The sequence below is a fragment of the Pinus tabuliformis genome, chromosome 3_2 (assembly GCF_031772625.1).
Source record: "Pinus tabuliformis cultivar Carrire ecotype Pingquan chromosome 3_2, CPIR1, whole genome shotgun sequence".
Lineage (NCBI taxonomy): Eukaryota > Viridiplantae > Streptophyta > Pinopsida > Pinales > Pinaceae > Pinus > Pinus tabuliformis.
Window position 1 is genome coordinate 1,216,681,596 of NC_142302.1, and position 20,959 is coordinate 1,216,702,554.

The following is a 20,959-nucleotide window of genomic DNA, read 5'->3' on the forward strand; positions in this document are numbered from 1 at the left end:
GAAGTAGTTGGGGTCAAAAACTGAGTGTGGTCAACAAAATCTCCCAAAGGGAGAAATTCTTTTGACTCCAGAAAATTGTAAAACCTTTAAAATAACGCTAAAGAGGCTCTTCGAGAAGGAGAAAATCCCTTTTTACGACCTTCATACTCACGAATTAACACATTTAATTCAAAGCACACTTTGCAGAGTGCAAAAGAGAAAATATTAAGAATTCTAAAACAAATTTCTTTTCGGTTAATGCTTGGTTTGATGAGGAATGCAAAAAGGAAAGGGGAATGTGGAAAGAGTTAAACAAGGATAGCATAAAGCTCAAATCTCACAAGCAAATATTAAGAAAGAAAAAGGTTGATTTCATGGTTTCAAGGAGAGAAGAACTAATATTCCTTGGGAAAAAAAATCCTAAATTATTTTAGGAGGAGCTCCAACTGAGAAAGATGCAAACTAAAAATAGTATTACAGCTTCTAAATGGTTTGACTATGCAAGACAAATTTATGAGTAGATCCCAAGGTTGACCCTCTTGCCTTGGTTAACACTGATACAAAACTCTTCATAGTGCAAGAGGTAGATAAGTCTATCAAGAAGTTGGGTGTTGGAAAAGCAAAGGACTTGGTTGAACTCCAAGCACAGTATCTAAAGAGGACTTAAAAATTCTTGCACCTCACATTACAAAAATTTTCAATAACATCATACAATAGAGGTTCCCCACAGATTGGAAAACTAGTCTGCAAATACCTCTTTTAAAGAGTAGTGATGTCAATAATCCCTCCAATTATAAGACCATAATGATAAACCCCTTATTTGCAAAGTTATTTGGAAGCATGTTAGAAAATAAAATCAGTAAGTGGGAAGAAGAAAGAGATTTTCATAGTTGGTCATGATATAACTTTAAGGCACATCATTGAAAACGTTTGTGAGAAAAGGAAGAAGTCTTTTTTTGCTTTGTTAATTTCATAAAAGTCTTTGACACACTTCCTAAGGATAAGCTTTAGCACAAAATGGAGGAACTTGGGGTTCCTAGGCATTTGAGAGCATCTATGCACAGGCTATATGAAGTGGTGAAAGTCAAAATTAAAACTTCAGCAAACATTTCTAAAAGTTTTAGAAGCAATATCGGGGTCAAGAAAGGTTTCCCATTCTCTCCTACCCTTTTTGATTTTTATATCGACAAGCTTGAAAAGCGAATAAATTCGCAAGGGGGTGATGGTATCCATTTGGGCAAGTTTTTTATAAGGCTTCTTTTGTACGCAAATGTTTTCTACTCCCCGACTGACTGATGAGGTGAATAGGCAGGCATATACAAGTAGGCATCACATGAAGAGTGGAGGAGTATTCTAATTGCTAAATATGATCTTGGTTTGCAAGAGAACTTACATTCCCTTTAGAATTTTTGTAGAAGGGTGGGGGTGCAAGTCAATATTAGCAAAACGAAAGTAGTGGTTTTCTCTAACAAAAAAAATATAACCAACATAAGTTCTACTTTAAAGGAAACATTCTTGAAGAAGTTTTGGATTACAAATACCTCGGAATTGACTTCAAAAAAAATCTAAGTTGGGATGGATGTAGAAAGAAAAGAACTTTGGGGTGTTGGAAAGCATTTTATGCTTTTCAAAATAGGTGTTCAAAGGCAGAGTTATGGGACTGGAAAACCATTCTAACTCTTTTTAGGGTTTTAGTGATTCTGATGGTTCTCTATAATTGTGAATTATGGGCTAGTAGTACATCCAATATGAAGTGGGAACAAATTGAGAAGATTTAGAAGCGTTTAATTACAAACAAATTCAAAATTAAAAGTGCACTTCCTTGTGCTATCTTGTTAAGTGAAATAGTGGTTTCTCCTATTGAAGCAATTGTTATGGTGTGAGTCATACTGTTTTTAAAAAAAATTAAGCAAATGGAAGAGGGAAAATGGCCTAAGGTTGTTTTTAATGACATATTGTGCTAACGAAAAAAGACTTGGATGCAGAAAAATAATAAATGGTTTAGTAAATGGGGTATTGGCTTGAGCATGTGTCCCACAAACAGTAAAGAGATCAAAACTTTTGTTATGGATAAGTTCCACAAACGTACTTGGGAGAAGGAGCTAGGAAGAAAGAAAAAGTATTATATTAAAGAGTTTAATCCCACTCATAATCATCAACAAAAAGTGTACATAGGGGCCAATATTTCTTGGAGAGCCAAAATTCTTATTGCTCAACTAAGGACTAATTCTCATCAACTCCATTGTGAAACAAGGCATTGGAAAATGCCAAAATAAGTGTGGGAGGAAAGAGTATGTGTTTTTTTCTCTTCTCGAAAAGTGGAAACAAAAAAGCATTTCATTTTAGAATGAGAGGCCTTCAAAGACAACAGGGAAATTTATGCAGATATTCTGGCAACTAGCTCTTGGGATAATCTATTCAGCGAGAGGATTGTCGAGAAGCTGAGAGCGTTTATTGTGAGACTTCACAACGAAAAAGCCAAATACAAGAGCCAAATAAAAAAAAAAATTATCTCATAGACTATTTGTAACTTTGTTAAAATAATTACTTTCTTTCTTTCTAAATAAAAAATAAATTATAACAAAATTTATTATAATTAAAAAATATAATTACAAATATTACAAATATTTTTTTTATAACCTAAGGTACAACTCTATTTTCTTATACAAAATATCTTAAAGGCCTATGTTACTAAAAAGATAGGTAGCTCGGTGCCTATGATAAGCCAATCCACTCAAAGATGCATCCTTGCATGATCCTTGGAGGCTATTCTTCTTATGAAATGAAATGTCTTTTTTTTTAACTTGAAAGTGGTTAGCATTAACTGTTGTTAAATGATTTTTCATTATGTTTTCTTCTTTTCATATATCTTGGAGTATTCTCACATGAAGGTCGGTATTTACGGTCAAGATGCATCCCTCCATATCCATGGAGATTATTTTTCTTATGAAAGGAAATGTTTTTTTTTTAACTGGAAAGTGGATAGCGTTAATAGTTGTTAAATGATTTTTAACCTATGTTTTCTTCTTTCCCTGGATTGGTTTTCATATGTTTTTGAGTATGCTCACTTGAACGTTAGTATTTATAATCAGCATCTTTAAAATGGTATACATATACATAAACTTATTTTATTTTAATATTTATATATATAAAGTTAATAGTTTTAAAATAATAATAATAAATTTATTAAATATAGAGATTAAATATTTAGAAATATATATGTACAAAAATTTATATCTCAAAATTTTATTTTTTATATATTTCATAAATTTAAATTGATTTTTATATTTTTATATAAGTGATGATAATGATAATGATGATAATTAATGTTCACTAAAATTAATATGGTCTATTTAATCTTGAGAAAATAAGAGATTAATTGAGACTCTTTAATATTTTATTTTTATTATAAAAAAGAATGGATAGAAGTGTTCCTAAATCACTATAGTTTTGTTGACTTAACAAGTCAAGAAGGTTGGTAGTATGTCAAAGGTTTTGGAAATGAGAACGGATGTGAGTAAAATTTAATAAATACAATTATAACACTAGAAAAAAAAATCATATAATGATTTGATTAATTAATTTAAGTATTTTTTGTGTATGTGTGTTGGAAACCAAGCCACTAGTAAGAGCGAGGTGACTCATTAATGATCGAAAATATATATCTTTAAAAAAAATTCACTAAATGAATTAATCAAACACCATATAGCATATCATCATCAGATTTGAGCAAGTAAACCATAATAAACAGTTAACATAGACATCATATCAAGCAAACATAAAGGACACAAAGATATCCAATGGAAACCTCGAAGGGACAAAAACCACCTTGTTTTTCTTATTGCTTTGCTTCTCTTTCTTCTATTAATCATTTAATTTCTTTTACAACATTTAGTTGGTCACACCAACAAGGAGCCACTACCCCTATAGCAATTTAGCTAGTCACCACCAGTAAGGAGCCACTACCCCTATAGAAATATAGTTGGTCACCACCAACAAGGAGCCTCTACCCCTATGACAATTTAACTGGCCACCACAAGAAATGAGCCACTACCCATGTCTTAGCAAGCCTCCACTCATCAGAGGCCACAACCTCCTCAAACTCTTTAGGGCCACATTTCATTATGTTTCATACTAGAACCCAAACAAAGCAGAAACAACCTTTCTTCATTAAATACGTCATCTCAATACAATCCAAACTCTATAATTCCAAATATAAAAACACTCTCAAACACCATTATGCCACAATCAATCGAATATGCATAGAAAACAACTCACTTAATATACTAGAAATAATATACCTCTCTCACCCACACAATGGACAACTACATACATAACCCTATTATTATATGTCATATGAAGAAATACAAAGTATTATGTACTTCTACAAACTACATGCAACCCCTGCAAGATAAACAATGTCATCATTCAACATTGTTACAAGCCTCATTACACCGTTCTACTACTTATACAAACATAATGCACAATTTTCCTCTCTGATCAGCTACAGGTACCTTTGTCTAACATATTCTTTGTTTATGAGATCAAAACTCAGTAACAAATGCATTCTATAGGTGTTCATGTTCTATCCTCTATGCACTTGATCGCTGACAAATGTTTTGTTTAATATACCATATGCTCTTCTTTTGATTCCATCCATGGGGCATTGTAATGGAACACTATCATTTCCAAAACCTTTATTGCCCATCTATAAAATTATTCAAATCATTATATGATTATTCAAAATTGCCCATCTATAAAATTATTCAAATTCATTGCCCATCTTGCAACTCCCTAGAACATGTAGACTCAATTCTCCCCCAATGAGGCGTTCCTTCATAATTATGGAGAAGCATTTGCTTCATCTCTTCCATTGTGTTTTTATTACATCACATGTGTTTGGCCTATAATAGCATAAGTACAAAAATTTGTTGCACCATGATTTTGCAATTTGAAATCTCTATCACTCTTCATTTGTAATCCAAATTGCTAATTCCAAATCTAAATTTACTTAAAATTGATGTGTATTTTTTTTTATTTTTTAATTTAATTTAATTTTTATTTTTTTGTAATATTACGAGACCAAATATCCATGAAATAATCTAGAGAATACCTCTAAACACAAATATTTAATAATATGTGATAATTATATTTATAAAATATATATTATGTAATGTTTGATAATGTCCAGTTTAAACTATACATATATTTTGTTGACCGCATTAGTATTAACCGGGTACCAGAAACACATGCATGTTGTAAAATGTGCATGCAGTTATAACATCTATAGTATATATATAAAAAAATACCATATTCCCTTAAACAAAGGAATTTTGGAAACACATGCATGTTGTAAAATGTGCATGTAATTATAATATATATATATATATATATATATAAAATACCATATTTCCTTAAATAAAGGAATTTTGGAAACTCTGGAGGTAAAGACAATTAGCATGATGACATCGCAACATGACATTGTTGTAATCACCAAAAACCTAATAGTGGTCAACCATGTACCTTCCTAATTGGTTCTTCCAAAAATATTGTTGTTGTTTCTCTAATAATAATTTATAACTCTTAATAGTTGACTTTGTTTTATGTGTACTAAATTATCTTACCCTAAAAATGCATTGCCATAAAGTCTATCTGGTATGGAGTTATAAAATCTATCTAGTATGGAGTTATAAGAATAAACTAAAACATTAAAAAAATTAACAATTTTAAGTTAATTAGAACAAAACCTACATTCCTTCAATCGGACTACTAACAATGCTATGAATAGGATGTTTTCAATGTTTCTCATGTTGACAAAGTCAAACATGATTATGATGCATAGTATACTTTTACATTGGTTTTGTCAAATGTAATGGCGTGTGGTGCACTTAAAACATAGTTACCCTAAGAAAGCTTGAGAATGTAGATATATTCTTTACTTAAAGGCATAGTTATCCTAAGAAAACTTTAGAATATGGACATATTCTTTATGTAAAAATATTAGGATGAATCTTAACAGTATAAAAGCACCTCCATCTCACCCCTCCATCTCACCCATGGGATATCTTTGATCATGTATATATCAAACTTTGATAATGTGATTATGATTCATATCTCTTTTATTATTGGCATTTAAAAGATTGCCCAATTTACACATTTCTTTTTACTTGTCAAATTTACTTAGGAAGGAATAAAGACAAAACAATTTTTAAAATTTCATGAAAATAGTTGAATTTGACAAAACCATAACATTGTTAAACGACACAAAGCCATAACAAAATAAACCCAAAGATAACATTGTTGAACTTAACAAAACCATAACAAAATAACAAAATAAACCCAAGGATAAGGGATTTAAAGCCATTACATGCATATAAAACACATGATCTTTTTGATCTAATCTCTTTTAGCTGTAATAAAATTCTTATCTTAATCTAATGTAATTTTCCACGTATTAATTATTTGTATGGACTCCGTAATTAGATTAACAATTTTCTATCTTTTTTACTCTTATTAAATCTAAAAGCTTTGTAGTATAGAATAGAGAAATATTTTTTTTCATACGGTGTATTAGTTTAGTTGGGTAAAGTTTATAATTGGCCTTTTTTTTTACTAAATAATTACATTTTAAATAAATTTAGAAGTTATTTTTTTTCTCTAAATTTTACTATAAATCTTGTTTTATTTGAAAAACTAAAATTCTTTTTATATTATCTAAACATACTAATTTGATAGCCAAAACTAAATAATACTCATTATATGAAAACTCATGTGAAAATATTCATTTTACTTATAAGTAGCAATTTCCCCTAAAAATGAAAAGGTACATCGAAGGAATAGAAGATTTGGAACTTGACTATTTTGAAAAATTAAATTACTAAACATAAACTCTTATTTCTACTAAAATAAATATTATATGAAGATCAAGATCAATCTCCATCCAAAGCCAATAATTCGTTCCCTAGACCGCATAATGGTTTATCCTGCAAGATTCCACTAGTCTCAGTGACACTACTTCAGGAATGAGGCTAATATTCACAAGAAAAGCACAACATTGATTTTGTCAACAATAACCAAGCAGACTTATCACTTCCAACCATATTTAGGCTACTAATGTGGTAGCCTTTATATCATTGATATTGACCTAGAGAAGGAATTTGACTCAAGTGGTGGAATTAGATCATTCAACTCCAATAAGTTCTCCACCTAAATAAGTTGGAGAAAATAATGCCTCGAAATTTGATTGCTCAGTAATGCCTGCTCCATCCATATAATCAACCCTGTGAACATTCCTTTCTATATGTAATTTCTAATCAGTTGAACTTTGTTCATGTGTATCATTTCTTATCAAAATCTACTTCATCAGTAAGAGTGTTGACACCCTTCACTTCAACAAAAGGATCATTAATTAAATTGGACCATTCAACAACCCCAACTAGACTTTGTAGTGAATCAGAAGTAGTATGTTCATTATTTGGCTCATTAAGACATTCCAACAAGAACTTGGAAACAAGGTCTTCATCCTAGGGAATGGTGTTTTCCTCTGAAGTGGCAGTAAGGGGCTTTAGCAGTGAATATGTCTCTTCTACCTCACCCTCCCCTAAAGATTGAGTATAACATCATCATATTGTTTGTCTTTTGTCACAAGTACAAATTGATTATCTGTTGATCTTGAATCTTCTCTTGAAAGTAAACCTCCATGTTGTTCCCAAGTTTTTGCACCAGAGCCACTTTTGAGGAATACTTGACAGAGAACAAAACAAAAAAGACTCCCCTATCTCGGCACCAATAAGCCTGTATTCGTGCATGGCCCAACTAATGAGCCCTGGTATTGCACCAAGGATGTTGCAACTCCCAAGGGATTCTCAACTTAAATTATCAACTCGGGGTTCATACAAAATTAGATGTGATAGTGATATTTTCACAACGGGTTAGGTTCTACTCATGTCATGATCTAGGTGGATGTCGGTGGCCACCCACCTATCCCTTTTGGACCACCACAACTATCTCTTTTAGTTTTTTAGTTTCCTTATTTGTAGGACAATTTACTATTTTTAGTAGTTTTTCAGGTCCTAAAGTTCGGAGTTGTTTTGAGGCCCTAAACGACGTTTTTTGGGATTTGGGAGAAACATGGGTCCATGAATTGATGTGGATCTTCTGAAAGTTGTAGTCCTCGGATAGATCTTTCTAACAAGCTATTGTGCGTGTCAAACCGAGATTGTATGCCAAAGTTATGACCCCGGGAAGTTAATGTACCAATTTACTCGAGACGGGACCCATAGTTTGGCATTTCATCTCCTAGTATTAGGTTTTTGGATGTTTGGGGTTTTCCATTGTTTCTCAACAATAAATAGGCCTTCAAGCCTCATTGTAACACATTTCAGAGGCATGTAGCAGCCACATCTCTTCTCAGAGATAAACTACCATCGCCCTAGCTGGTTTATTTCCATTTATGTTTGTAAGCATATTTCAGTATTTTATAGTAATGAAATGAAGTATTATTTTTGTTGCATCTCTATATGTATGGTTATATATGTAATTTGTTGCATTCCTATTTAAATCTAGATCAGAGGTATTAGAGCAGTCTGCTTTTTCTCTTTTTTCTTTGCATGTCCCCAACAAGGTCAGGTTATAAGGAGTTAGGGCTTGAACTGGTTGAAACTTTGCAAGACCAGCATCACAAATCCTGATAGCCTCCCATGGCAGATGAAAATAAAGATGAGGGGGCAGGAGATCCTATCAAAATCTTGCTCGAAGAAGCCCTCGAGCGACAAAGGAATGCGATGATGGAAAAATTTGCCCAAATCCTTCAGCGGCTACCCAGGGGTGATGCATCGGCTTCCAACAGCTACTTTGGAAATGCCACACCCTTTAAGGTACAAGTTAATTTTGAAATCCCCATATTCGAGGGTCAGATAGACGCAAATGTCGTAGATAAATGGTTAAATCTACTTGAAGGGTAGTTTTTTGTTCACGATTATTCCAGTCGGGAAAATATTATTTCCGCTCTTCTCAAAGCAACCCCCCATGTCAAGGATTGGTGGGAAACCTACTGTGAGCAGAAAGATGAAAGTACGGGCTCACTATTTTCAGCCGCACCCACTTGGAATTCATTCCGGGATGCCATCAAGGAGTAGTACTACCCTGTCAAGAGTTATAAGGACAAATACATAAAAGGGACCACGCTGCAGTAGAGAAGGTACCAAGATGTGTTGGAGTTCACAAAGATTTTTCATACCCTTCGCACACAGTTGGGTATCAAGGATTCTGAGTTGCATTTGATACTCAAATACTGTGGATGCCTACATAGATACATCTAAGATGAGATGGAGTTCCTAAACATCTCCTCGCTTGGCACGACATACCGATACGTTGTCAAGATTGAACAAAAATTTAAATAGAAGAAGTGAGACTTTGGATCTGCGAATTTGAAGACCAAAGGACAAAGCCAAGGCGGGGTGACCCAAGAAAACTGTCGAAGCTGCAAGAAAAGAACAACACCATGAAGTTGAAGAAGGACACAAGAAAGTGGTGTTAGTTCCATAAGAGCCCCACTCACAACACAAGTGAGTGTCGGACCAAGCAATCGTTGGTGGCCGAGTTGAAGGCTTTAGAATCAGTTGCATGTTTCGACCCTGAGTAAGAACCCAACAAGGGGAATGGCAAAGGGAAGCAAATCATTTACATGGAGCCCAGTGCCACTGTTGCTACCACCAAGATCTAGAAGAATGAGCCCAAAGATCCAGAGGAGGGGGAGCGTCTTTCCCACTCACAAATGTGGGTGAAGGGTTCACCAATACAATTCATTGTCATAGTGGCAGCCAAAAGAACCTCATTTTAACAAAGGTCATGAAGCGGTTGGGCCTACTAACTACACCACACCCGTAGTCGTACAGTATCGGATGGCATCACCAAGGACAAGATCTCCAAGTCTGCCAACAATTCCACCTTCCCTACAAGATCAAGCCTTTCACAGATGAGGTATTCTGTGATGTTGCACCTCTTGATGTTTGTGATGTACTATTAGGCCAACAATACTTATGGAGGTGACATGCTCTATACGAGTCAAGGCCTTGCATTGTTATTATTTCTTTGGGTCATTCACTATATAGGATACCGGAGGTAGCCCCACCTATTGCCACCTCTTTGATCTCTGCTAAGAAATGCAATAATATCGTCTCCTAGACTAGGAAATTCATTTTCTGTCTGGTTCACTCCCAAAGTAAGGGGAAGATCGTCGCCACATCCATGACCCTCGCAAAGGGTTCCTCCATGAAGCAATAACAACAAATGGATACGGTCATGAAAGCAGACAGGAACATCTTCTCCTCACCCATAGGGATACTGTTGCACTATGAGCTCAAGCATTCATTCAATCTGACTCCCACAACACCTCTGCCCAACAGGCCGATATATCACCACTTCATTCTGAAAAATGACAAGTACAAGAAGCGACATGGTCCTTACACTGGTACCAAGGTTGTGGGGAACAATTCTTTGGAGCACAAAATTCCCCCATTCCTTCACTTGCACCGAGTGTTCAATGTGGACCATTGTTGGCTTATTGGGGCTTGACCCAAGTTCAGAAGTGATTTAGCCAAACAAATCTCGAAACTACCGGCCCTTTCGGCAATAGTATGCAGTGCGTGGACTGAGATCTCACCTGAAGTAGTATGGGAGGGTGCTGGAACTAGGTTTCCGCACCCTAGGGATGTCTTGATGAATTATTGGAAGTTTGGAAACCGATCCTATGTGCTTGTGCTACTCAGCGCAGTCATCTATTCTTCGCAACTCATGCAACTACTTCCGTGTAGCTCTATAAAAAGCACGAAGACGAGCTGTCCAAATCCTTATTCCTGAATGTGTGTTTGTTATAGATCTTAGCTTAATTATATGGGCCAATATTCTCATTGATCATTCAAAATTTATAACCAGTGCGTGCAATCATAAACTGTAAAGAGATGCATAAATATCACAGAAGCAATAAACACATAGTATTTCATAATCAACTTAATCTTTATTAATCCTCTGTTCAAGTACAATCCAAACTCTGCCCTACGCACTCAATTGTAGGGGTCCGCGCACACAGTTGCGGACTCTACTAAGCCTCTACACACTTAGCTTCAGAGCCTCTTCCTACTACTACAACCCAAGACTCAGACTTACAGACTCAGAGCTAATTCAACATCCAAAACCAATATCTTTTCTGAAATTTAAGACTATGACCCCTTTACACTTAGAGCCTCACTCTATTTATACAATCCCATGGTCCATGGACCATTGGTAGGTCGACACATTCTATATTAAATTACATTATTTTAGGGTAGACAACCCTAGACTCTCACTCTCTACACCCGTATTTTTTGGGATCTTTACATTACATTAACCAAAATTCGGGCTTTAAGCCCCAAAAACATGTTATGGGGGGATCTGCTGCTCAATAGGCCCCCAACACAATCATCGTGACTCATCCTGAGTCACTCAGTTGGTGCGTGGATCTTCGCATGGAGTTCATCCAACAACCTCTGCACTTCACTTACGTCCGCCACACATTCTTCCGCTGTCCACTGTAACAGTTGTGCATGACTCTCTGATGCATCGTTTTCAGGGGCACCTTCTTGCCTTAGCGCATATGTATCCTGCATCTGGGCTAGCTTTCCCTCGATCATGGAAGTGACCATGAATGCTTCCTTGAGCTAAGGCTGGATGCGTGCTTTAAGCGCTACTTCTTTTTAGCGCGCGGCGTCCACCTATTCCTTTAGATCCTGGGCCTCCATCTTGGCAAGTCACTGAGTAAGGGTAACCGTCTATGCGGTCCCCCTGATATTGTCATATGCCTGCTGTAGCTGCCTTGCTTCTGTCTCCATGCACTGTATGGTTAGATCTTCCTGCAGTGAGGTGAGCGTGAAGAGGCACTGATCCAATAATCCTGTGTAGTCCTGTATAGCGTGCTCTATCGCTTCCAACCCTAATTGAATGATGTAGTGGGATTGCTCTCTGACTTTTGGGGGTGTAGAGGGTTGTGCCCTTAATCACATCTTAGCGATCTGTAGGTTCAGCTCCAATTGAACCTTTGTGCCCTTCTCCTGGGCCTTGCGGACTCCCATCGCTAGCTGGTGAATTTTTTATGATGTCAGGAGTACTACCAACACGACCAACTCTGGTATGCTACTATAGGCCTCCTCCACGGCCTGTTCCAATCCCTGTGCTTGTGCAACTAGGTTTTTGCACTACAGGCTAAGATGTTCTAAATTTAACTTCTTCTCGCTCAAAACTTGGAGGGCACGGAGCTCAGCAGTCACCCCATCCTGTAGCTAGTATAGGGTTTCCCTGGGAAGGGTGGCCAAATTCAGCCCCCAACCCCTCATTTTTCTTGCCTTGGCCGTGTCACCCTCGGATGCTGCTAAGACTGCGCCTTCTGGTAACATAAAAGTGTTCATTGTGTGGGTGCGCAACATCTGCTCAGCTTCAAATGTACCTTCTACAAGGTGTGGTGTCATCATGCCTGGGAGTCACACCTGTAATGCCTGCAACTATGCTCTAAGTGCCCCCAACACAGTTTTCTGCTTCGTCATTACTGCTTGAAGAGAATCCTTGGTGACATCACGAACTATTTTGCCAGTGTCAAGAAGGTCTCCCTTAGTGAGCTGGATTGGGTCGGTGGAGGTCTTTGATGCCTTTGTCTTTTTCTGCAAGGCTGGCTTCTCATGGACACACAGCCTCTTGAGTTGGGTCGATGTTGGTGCCAGGTCCGTGTGTTCCTCTGTCTCAGCCTCCCCCTGTATGTCCTACTTCGTGGACATTCCCTGGCCTTCCTCAGTCTCTTTGGTGGGTGTGGTTGTGGTCTCTGCCATTTGCACTGCCACTTCTACCTCAGCCACCTTCCGCTGCGTGGTTGCTTCTTGTTCCTGGCACTTTCTCTACACCAACTCCGTGATACACAGCTTGGTTTCCTTCTTTCACTGTTGTGCTGCGATCTTCTCCAGTTCCGACAAGTCTGGGGTGTGCCACTCCGGAGACCATGACACCGTCACATCGAAGATTGCATCATTCGTTGCAATGAAAAGAAGCTTCACCCATGTTTGGGATAGATCCTTGCACGCCTGGATATATAGGTTGTGCATATCTGCCTTGAACGCTGCTACGCTTTGCAAGCTGCGATATACTATAGGGGATAAGCATGACCTGCGGTTGATCCATGTTCGTATGCGCGTCTCTACGAACACCCAAAACACCTTTATTTCATGAATCGTCATCACATCTTTCGTTGCCCAGAGCAAGGTTTACCTCATGGCTTCGGGTAAGTCACCCTCAACTGTGGCAGTTGGCTGTCTTCCGGAAGCTCTCCTACAACCAACAAGATGGATAAGAGCAACCACGCATAGTGGAACGTCTTAACCTGCTCTTGGGCCTCTCTACAGTTTGTCAAGAACTCATCATAGAGGAATTATACCCAGTTGAACTGGACCCCCTCTGCACACTGCTCTGCCAACGCAATTACAAAGGCTGGCTCTTCATCAGCCTGGCATTTCCTCATTAGCTTTTTGGCCAGCAGTTGGGTGGCTACGCGCACCCCTTGGTCCTTGATGCTTACGATTACGTACCCTCACTTCCTCTTCTCCAGCTTATATTTTGCCTTCATAGCTTCTGCAAGGGCCAAGTCGTTGCTTTTTCCTGCTATGGTTGCGGGGTCGTTTCCTTTGATGGGCAGCGGAGAAATCCGGTGAATTAAATCAGCCATGATGGGAATCGGCTCCTCCAGCTAGAGATACCCATCATGTACTAGGTACAACAACTGTGAGATGACAAAAATTGTGATGGGCGCATGGTGGTAGTGGGGTATCCATCGTAGATAGAGTAGCCCAACCTTCTCTACACCGCGTAGCCATATCTTCTTTAGTAATTTCTCCGCAGCCAACTGTGGGAACTTCTCGCCATCTGCGAGGTCCCAGTCCTCAAACTTAATATTAGGTACTCATCCCAACGGTGGACCTTCAAACCTTATTTCATCAGGAAGGAGTGGGGTCTGGAGCACACTCTTCGTGGCCGCCAGGTCCTTTGCTATCTTGGCTTTCCCCTTCTGCCGAGGGATGTAGGGGGGTAACCTTATCTTCGAAGGCACTTGGGAGAAATTCTCTGTCTCATCATCCTGTGCTTCAATTTGGGCGATCAAGGCTTGCAAATCTTCCTCCTCCTCCTCTGTTTCAAAGGTGATGACTTTGCCCTTCTCTGCCATTGACATCTTACTAAACCATGGGTTTCGTGGTGATACCCAGACTGGCCCCATCATCTACTTGTCTTTCTGTGGTGGCGGCGTGTGGGGTGACTTTGGAACCTCTGGTGCAGTCGTTGCCTCTCCAGGCTCCTCTTAGATCATATGGGGCTCTGGGGTGACTTCCGCGAATCACACTCTGGTTCTCGCAACCGACATTGTGTCTACAATGGATCTGTTTGGTCGCATACTCAAGGGTGGCAAGAGTGCTTGGTGCCTAATGCTCAGTACTGGCTCAAATCTTAAACAACTAAGTGTTGCCTCGAGGCTAACTCAAGGGATTTTATAGTATCGTTTGAATTTGAATTTGACCATTCCCTCTAATTCTGAGTCATTAATACCTTCTTGACAGCAGATCATCCCAAATCTGGCTCTTAATTCCTATCTTAATTACCCACCACCTGCTCCTTTCTACCTAAAATTGGACCTCTTGTCATGAACAATGACACCAACAGTCTACTTCTAGCTTACCTGCGCAACAACACAGCCCCTTATGCACTACTGCGACCCCTATGACATACTAACCCTATGCATAACCTCCTTCCCACGCAACTCTCTTATAGACTTGTTTATAGTCGTGCACTCTCTTTCAACTACTGGGAGCGCTGAGACTGTGCTTCCTACAGATAGTCAGCTGGTCGCACCCATGGTATGAGGCTTCAAGTCACCTTTCAGTCTGGTCCACGGGCCTCCCTTAGTTACCTTTGAATTAGTCAGCACCTCACGTTATTCTTGATATGGTGCACTCCCTTGGTTACTTTATTTGATAAGGTGTGGTTGTATCCATGGTAGAAGAGCTAGAAATTCTTGGCGACAATCTTTTAATATAGTGGTATGGTTGCCCGTATCTTATCCTGCCCTTCCGTTGACGTGACATGTTTGCATGATTTCAGTCTCTAGATTTCTGATTTCCACGTCTATTACCATGCTTTTATGCTTCATTTGTGCCCATGCTTCTTCAAGCTCGTGATGTTTCAATTTCCCTCTCTAAATGTCTTCCTGAATCTGCATATGTTCGTCTTCGCGTGGCTGCATAATTTCTTCGCGTTGGTCCTCGCGTGTTGTCCCAATTATGGGAGTTGTGGTATGGGGATACTCCTCTGCTCTTATGGTTTCATCTCCTCTCATCAGTGTTGGGATCGCTTTTGTGCTCCAGTTTTTGCTCATGGCCCTATAGGCCCATCGAACCGCTGGTACACGCAGGTCCCAATTAGTTCGTCTCGCCTAGTGAACTTTGTTCATGATTCTGCAGAGCTTTTTGAATGCCTCGACATGGGATAGTTATCGCTTTTCCTGTTGCTGCATCTGGTTCTGATTTTCAATCCTTAGTCTAGGACGTACTTACACAACACCCGTCTGCACCCATCAACATAGGTGGGTGCGCAAGTTGCTTCGTCCGGGCTACCCGGCTCTTATTCAATGCTAGGGACTTCCAAATTGTAAGTGCATCTATCTTCTACATTCGCACTAGTTTCCAATAGTCTTCTAATGTGTACACCACCATCGTGCAGGTGTCGCGCGCACCGCCCATTCCAGCACACCGTACCACTGCTGCTTCGGTACTGCACTCTCAAACTTGTCTAAGAATTCATCCACCGCTATTACCCCATTATATGTTGGTAGTTCCCTTGCTTCTGTCATCACACATTGCAATGGTCTAATCATCATGTTGCAATTCAGCGTTTTTACTTCGTGCAACTAGTTCTTCTAGCGTTCTACTTCTTCATCTAAATCCAAAGTACAAAAAATGTCGCGTACCCGTAAGATTCTCCCATCTGCAGTCCGGTTCACCCGATCCTGGTCTTGTGTCGTTATCTAGTAAATGAAATCTAGCTCATCGTTTCTTTCATCATTGTGCACAGGTTCAATGTAGCATGCTCCTTCTGCTGGATCTAGTGAAATGACTACACGAAGGGACTTTTTCTCAAATATTATCTTCCGCTTTTTCAGTTTGATGACTCCATTCATATCAATGGCCTGTTCTATTCCTAGCAACGCAGGATAAGGATTGCTGCCATCAACAATCTCTATTACTTCAAAGTCCATCTGCATGCTTGTGCCTTCGATATCAACTATTACCCCTTGCAACCTCCCCATGGGCAAAATCTTCTGTTGATTTTCCATTCGTAATTAAATAGGGGACCACTACAACACAAGCCTACCCATGCGTTCCCATGTCTACTTTGGTAAATCATTCGCATCCAAACCCACGTCTAGGATTACCTGGTCCATTTCGTATTTGCCAATTTGTGCCATTAATCTCATTTTCCTCCCAGTGCACAATGTATGTTTTCCTAGTTTCTGAACTATGCGCAGTTCACCCGACCCTGCACACCTAGTGATCAGCTCTTGTAGTCCTTTAACTACCCTATCGTCACGCAGCAGCTTCATGCATGTCTCTAAAAAGGTGGTAAGCATAGAAGGATCCATTCCTACCTCTGGTTGATCCTTACTATCTGAAGTATAGGCCTCCATGAAGCTCTTCTTAGCTTCCATAAATGTCTCCTTTACGCGTTCCAAGTCAAACTCAGGTTCCTTTCTAGGAGCCTTGTGAACCCATGTATCTTCCTCGGGCTGCTTCCCCTTATCTTCCCCTATAGTCGCACCACTTCTGAGCACTATATTCACATTGGGGTCTTCTTCGTGTGGTTCAGATCTCATCATTTGGATATTTTGAGTCAGAGTAAGTTGTAGTACCCCTTTCTCGCACATCTGTGCAATCAACATAGGACAATCTACCATTTCATGGTCAAATTGATTATAGTATGAACAAGATATTCTCATTGGATTGGTACAATTGTGAGCATAGTGCCCTGGTCCTCCTCAATTGTAACAGATTAACTGTCTGTGGCCCCTTCCTGGTCCTATTCCTCCTCGTCCTCGACATCGGCCTTGAAATCCAGTGCGCGCCATCCCTGCGGCTGGGTCGAGGCCTTGCATTTCTATCTGCATTCTATATACTGGGGTCCACTCCATCATTAACTCATAGCTATGAAAAGTCTGCTCATCATGGCCCACCGACCTACAAAAATTACAAAACAACTGTTGTGGAGTCTGTGTATACTTATACAACAAGTGATAGTTATCTGTCGTGTGCTTTCCTCCTATATGACAAATTGCACACCATAGCGCAGGTGCCGCACTAGGCCCTGCCTATGCCTCCGGTCTCAACGGCATTGGTCCCCCTCCTACCAAGTAGTTTGCGAATACTGGACAGTGGTCTTTGTCATGGCCTTAGCCTTTACATTTTATGCACCACACTTCTTCGTGTGCCTCTGGCCGTGGCGCCCTATCCTGCTTCAAACTCTGCATCTCCAAGCATAGATTCTGTAGTTGCGCATGGATTTGTTGGACTCCCAACCCTGGATCCTGTATTGGTGTTTCATGCACCCTCATTGCTATTTCCAATGCTTCGGCCTGGGTTGAAATCTTCTACTATGACAACACCATCCTCAAGTGTGGTGTCAAAGATGCTACAAACCATGTGTGGTGTTGTGCATCCGTTAGCATCATATTAGCCTCGCAGATCATACTCTTCAGCCTCTAATCCAGATCCCAAGGGGTCTCGCCTGGAAGCATCATGATATCTTTATATTTGAGTATTGACTATGTCTCTGATTTTGGCTGGCTTAATTCTCTGTTCAGTGCATTCTGGATCTCCGCTATTCCTGCATTTGGGTGATCATTAGAGTGCTTGATATACCATGTCAATGTGCAATCCTGCAGTGCACTCACCAATGTAGCCTTCTTGATGTTGTCGTCCATGACCCCTTGTGCTTCCCACACAACACTTACCATGAACCAGAACTGATCCGGATCCTCATTCCCTACTCCTCTGAATATGGGTAGCTTGACTGTGCTCGCCATGCTGAACTACGGTTTTGGTGGAGGTGGGGTAGGTGAAGATGGAGGTGAAGTAGGTGAAGCAGGTGATGGTGTAAGTGGAGGGGATAATTGCAGAATGTGCTTCCTTATCAAACTGACCACACTTCTCGAAGAAAACCGAGTGAGATCTTCCTCGCTCTCGCGCAAAGGTGAAATTAAGGGACTATTTGCTAATCCCTCTATACCTTTGTAGATCTTTCCGCTCCACGTCATTCCAAACATTAATGTATTCGCATAACCCGTTTCTGACATAACAACATCTTAATCCAACTATTCAGGGATTTAATGTACCTACCTCGCGATCCCTTAAGAAAACGTCGTTCTGCTTCACTATAGCTCACAGTCATGTCTACCGTGAACTCAGTGATAAACCCTTCTATTATCCGGTTGAGCCAATGGTCCACAGCTCGCGCGATCTTATCTTCTAATGCCTCTAGTATGCGCACTAACTCGGGAGTCCACACTATTGGTTGATCAAATTTGTACCTTCCCTGGCTATCGGCTAACCTCACGATCCAATGATACAGCTTTGATGGAAAGGATGTAAAGAAGATCTCGTGGATTTCCGTATACACATAGTGATCTAGCCACCTTTTCTCAGATAGTTGCAGAGTTCTATTTTCCTATATCATGAACTTGTGAATATTCTGATCCAACCACTCTTCAATTTCCTTCTTCGTGGGATTCCAGTGTTCCGACATCAGACATCCCTTAGGCAGATCCCGGTCCCAACAACAGAACAATTTTTTGGCTTATTGGGGCTTGACCCAGGTTCAGAAGTGATTTGGCCAAATAAATCCTGAAATTACCGGCCCTATCGGCAATAGTCCACGGTGCACGGACTGAGGTCTCACCCAAGGTAGTATGGGAGGGTGCTGGAACCAAGTTTTTGCACCCTAGGGATCTCGTGATGAAGTCTGGGAAGTTCGCAAATTGATCCTGTGCGCTTGTGCTGCTCCATGCAGCCGTCTATCCTTCGCAACTCGTGCGACTGCTTCCGCATAGCTCTATAACAAGCATGAAGAGGCGCTGTCTAGATCCTTATTCCTAACTGTGTGTTTTTTATAGATCTTAACTTAATTATATGGGCCCAATTTTCTCATTAATCATTCAACATTTATAACCAGTGCGCCCAATCATAAACTGTAAAGAAATGCATAAATATCACAGAAGAAATAAACACATAGTATTTCATAATCAACTTATCTTTTATTAATCCTCTGTTCAAGTACAATCCCAACTCTGCCCTGCACACTCAATTGCAGGGGTGGACAACCCTAGATTATCATGCTCCGTGCCTGCATTTTGCTAGTTATTTACATTACATTGACCAAAATTTGGGCTTTAAGCCCCAAAAACATGTTATGGGGGGATCCACTACCCAACAACCACCCTCTACCATGTTTCCCACCATTATTGGACACATCAAGGATTGCAGAACAACTCATTAGGGACCAATTTCAGCAGATGGAGGAACTCAACACAATGGGGACCATTGCTTCCTAAGGGGGGAGGAATGATCCAGGTGGATGTCAGTGGCCACCCACCTATCCCACTTGGACCCCCACAACTGTCTCTTTCAGTTTTTCAGTTTCTTTATTTGTAGCACAATTTACTATTTTTAGCAGTTTTTCAGGTCCTGAACTTCCAGAGCTGTTTTGAGGCCCTAAACGACATTTTTTTGGAAATTTGGGAGCAACATGTGTCCATGGACCAATGTTTCTCTTCCCAAATTTGTAGTCCTTGGATAGATCTTTCTAACGAGCTATTGTGCGTGTCAAACGGAGATCATATGCCAAAGTTATGACCCGGGAAGTTGATGTACCAATTTACATGAAACGGGGCCCACAGTTTGGTGTTTCATCTCCTAGGGTTAGGTTTTTGGATGTTTGGGATTTTCCATTGTTTCTCAACAATAAATAGGCCTTTGAGCCTCATTGTAACATAGTTCATAGGCATGTATCCACCACATCTCTTCTCAGAGATAAGCTACCATCGCCCTGGCTAGTTTATTTCCATTTCTGTTTGTAAGCATATTTCAGTATTTTACAGTAATGAAATGAAGTATTATTTCTGCTGCATCTCTATATGTATGGTTATATCTGTAATTTGTTGTGTTCCTGTTTAAATCCAGATCATGTCATCCTCCTTCATGAGATCAAATCAAGGTGTTCAGAGACCACTCCTTCAGCTAACTACAAAGAGAAAAATAAGTCACAATTGCAATGAGATGAACATGATTCTACTATAGAAGTGAAAGGGTCATACATTCAATGTAAATGTTGAATTGAAATTGCATGAAAGGAAAACATTTAGTCTAGTTGCAGACATAAACCATGTTATTATATTTGCAGACCTAATCAATGTAACATCCTAGCATGAATAATCTATTTATTTCTACTTCCTTGAAAATAAGAAATTCAACCTTCAACATAATTATGAAAAAAATGCTAATTCTAATTCTATTTGTTGTCTTATGTTTGGAGTGAGGAGAAAATGGAGTTGTAGTAGTCTTAGAATTCTCCAAGATCATGAATTCAAGGCTTGTGGGCCACTGTTCAACTTCAATACCCAAGGGCCGAAATCTGGCTTAAGAAACAGTTTCACAGGTTTGCTACAGGAAGTGCTACAAGAGGCCTTGTTTTGCTACAAGAGGGGGTATGGGAGCTTTTTGTGGACAATAATGGTGTATTGAAGGTAAACAAAGGTGGATGAAGGTATAAGAAGGTGTTTGAAGTGTGTAGTACCCCTCGGAGGTCTATCTTGCAACAAAGTTTGTGCCCATGGTGTCCTCCATTTACCTTAGGAGAGTGATCTCGGTGG

At 39.5% G+C, this 20,959-nt stretch overlaps 1 pseudogene; it reads right to left on the reverse strand.

The window, feature by feature from the left end:
* Nucleotides 1–7,104: 7,104 nt before the first annotated feature.
* Nucleotides 7,105–20,959, reverse strand: part of LOC149185117 (uncharacterized) — a 28,524-nt pseudogene continuing 14,669 nt past the window's right edge.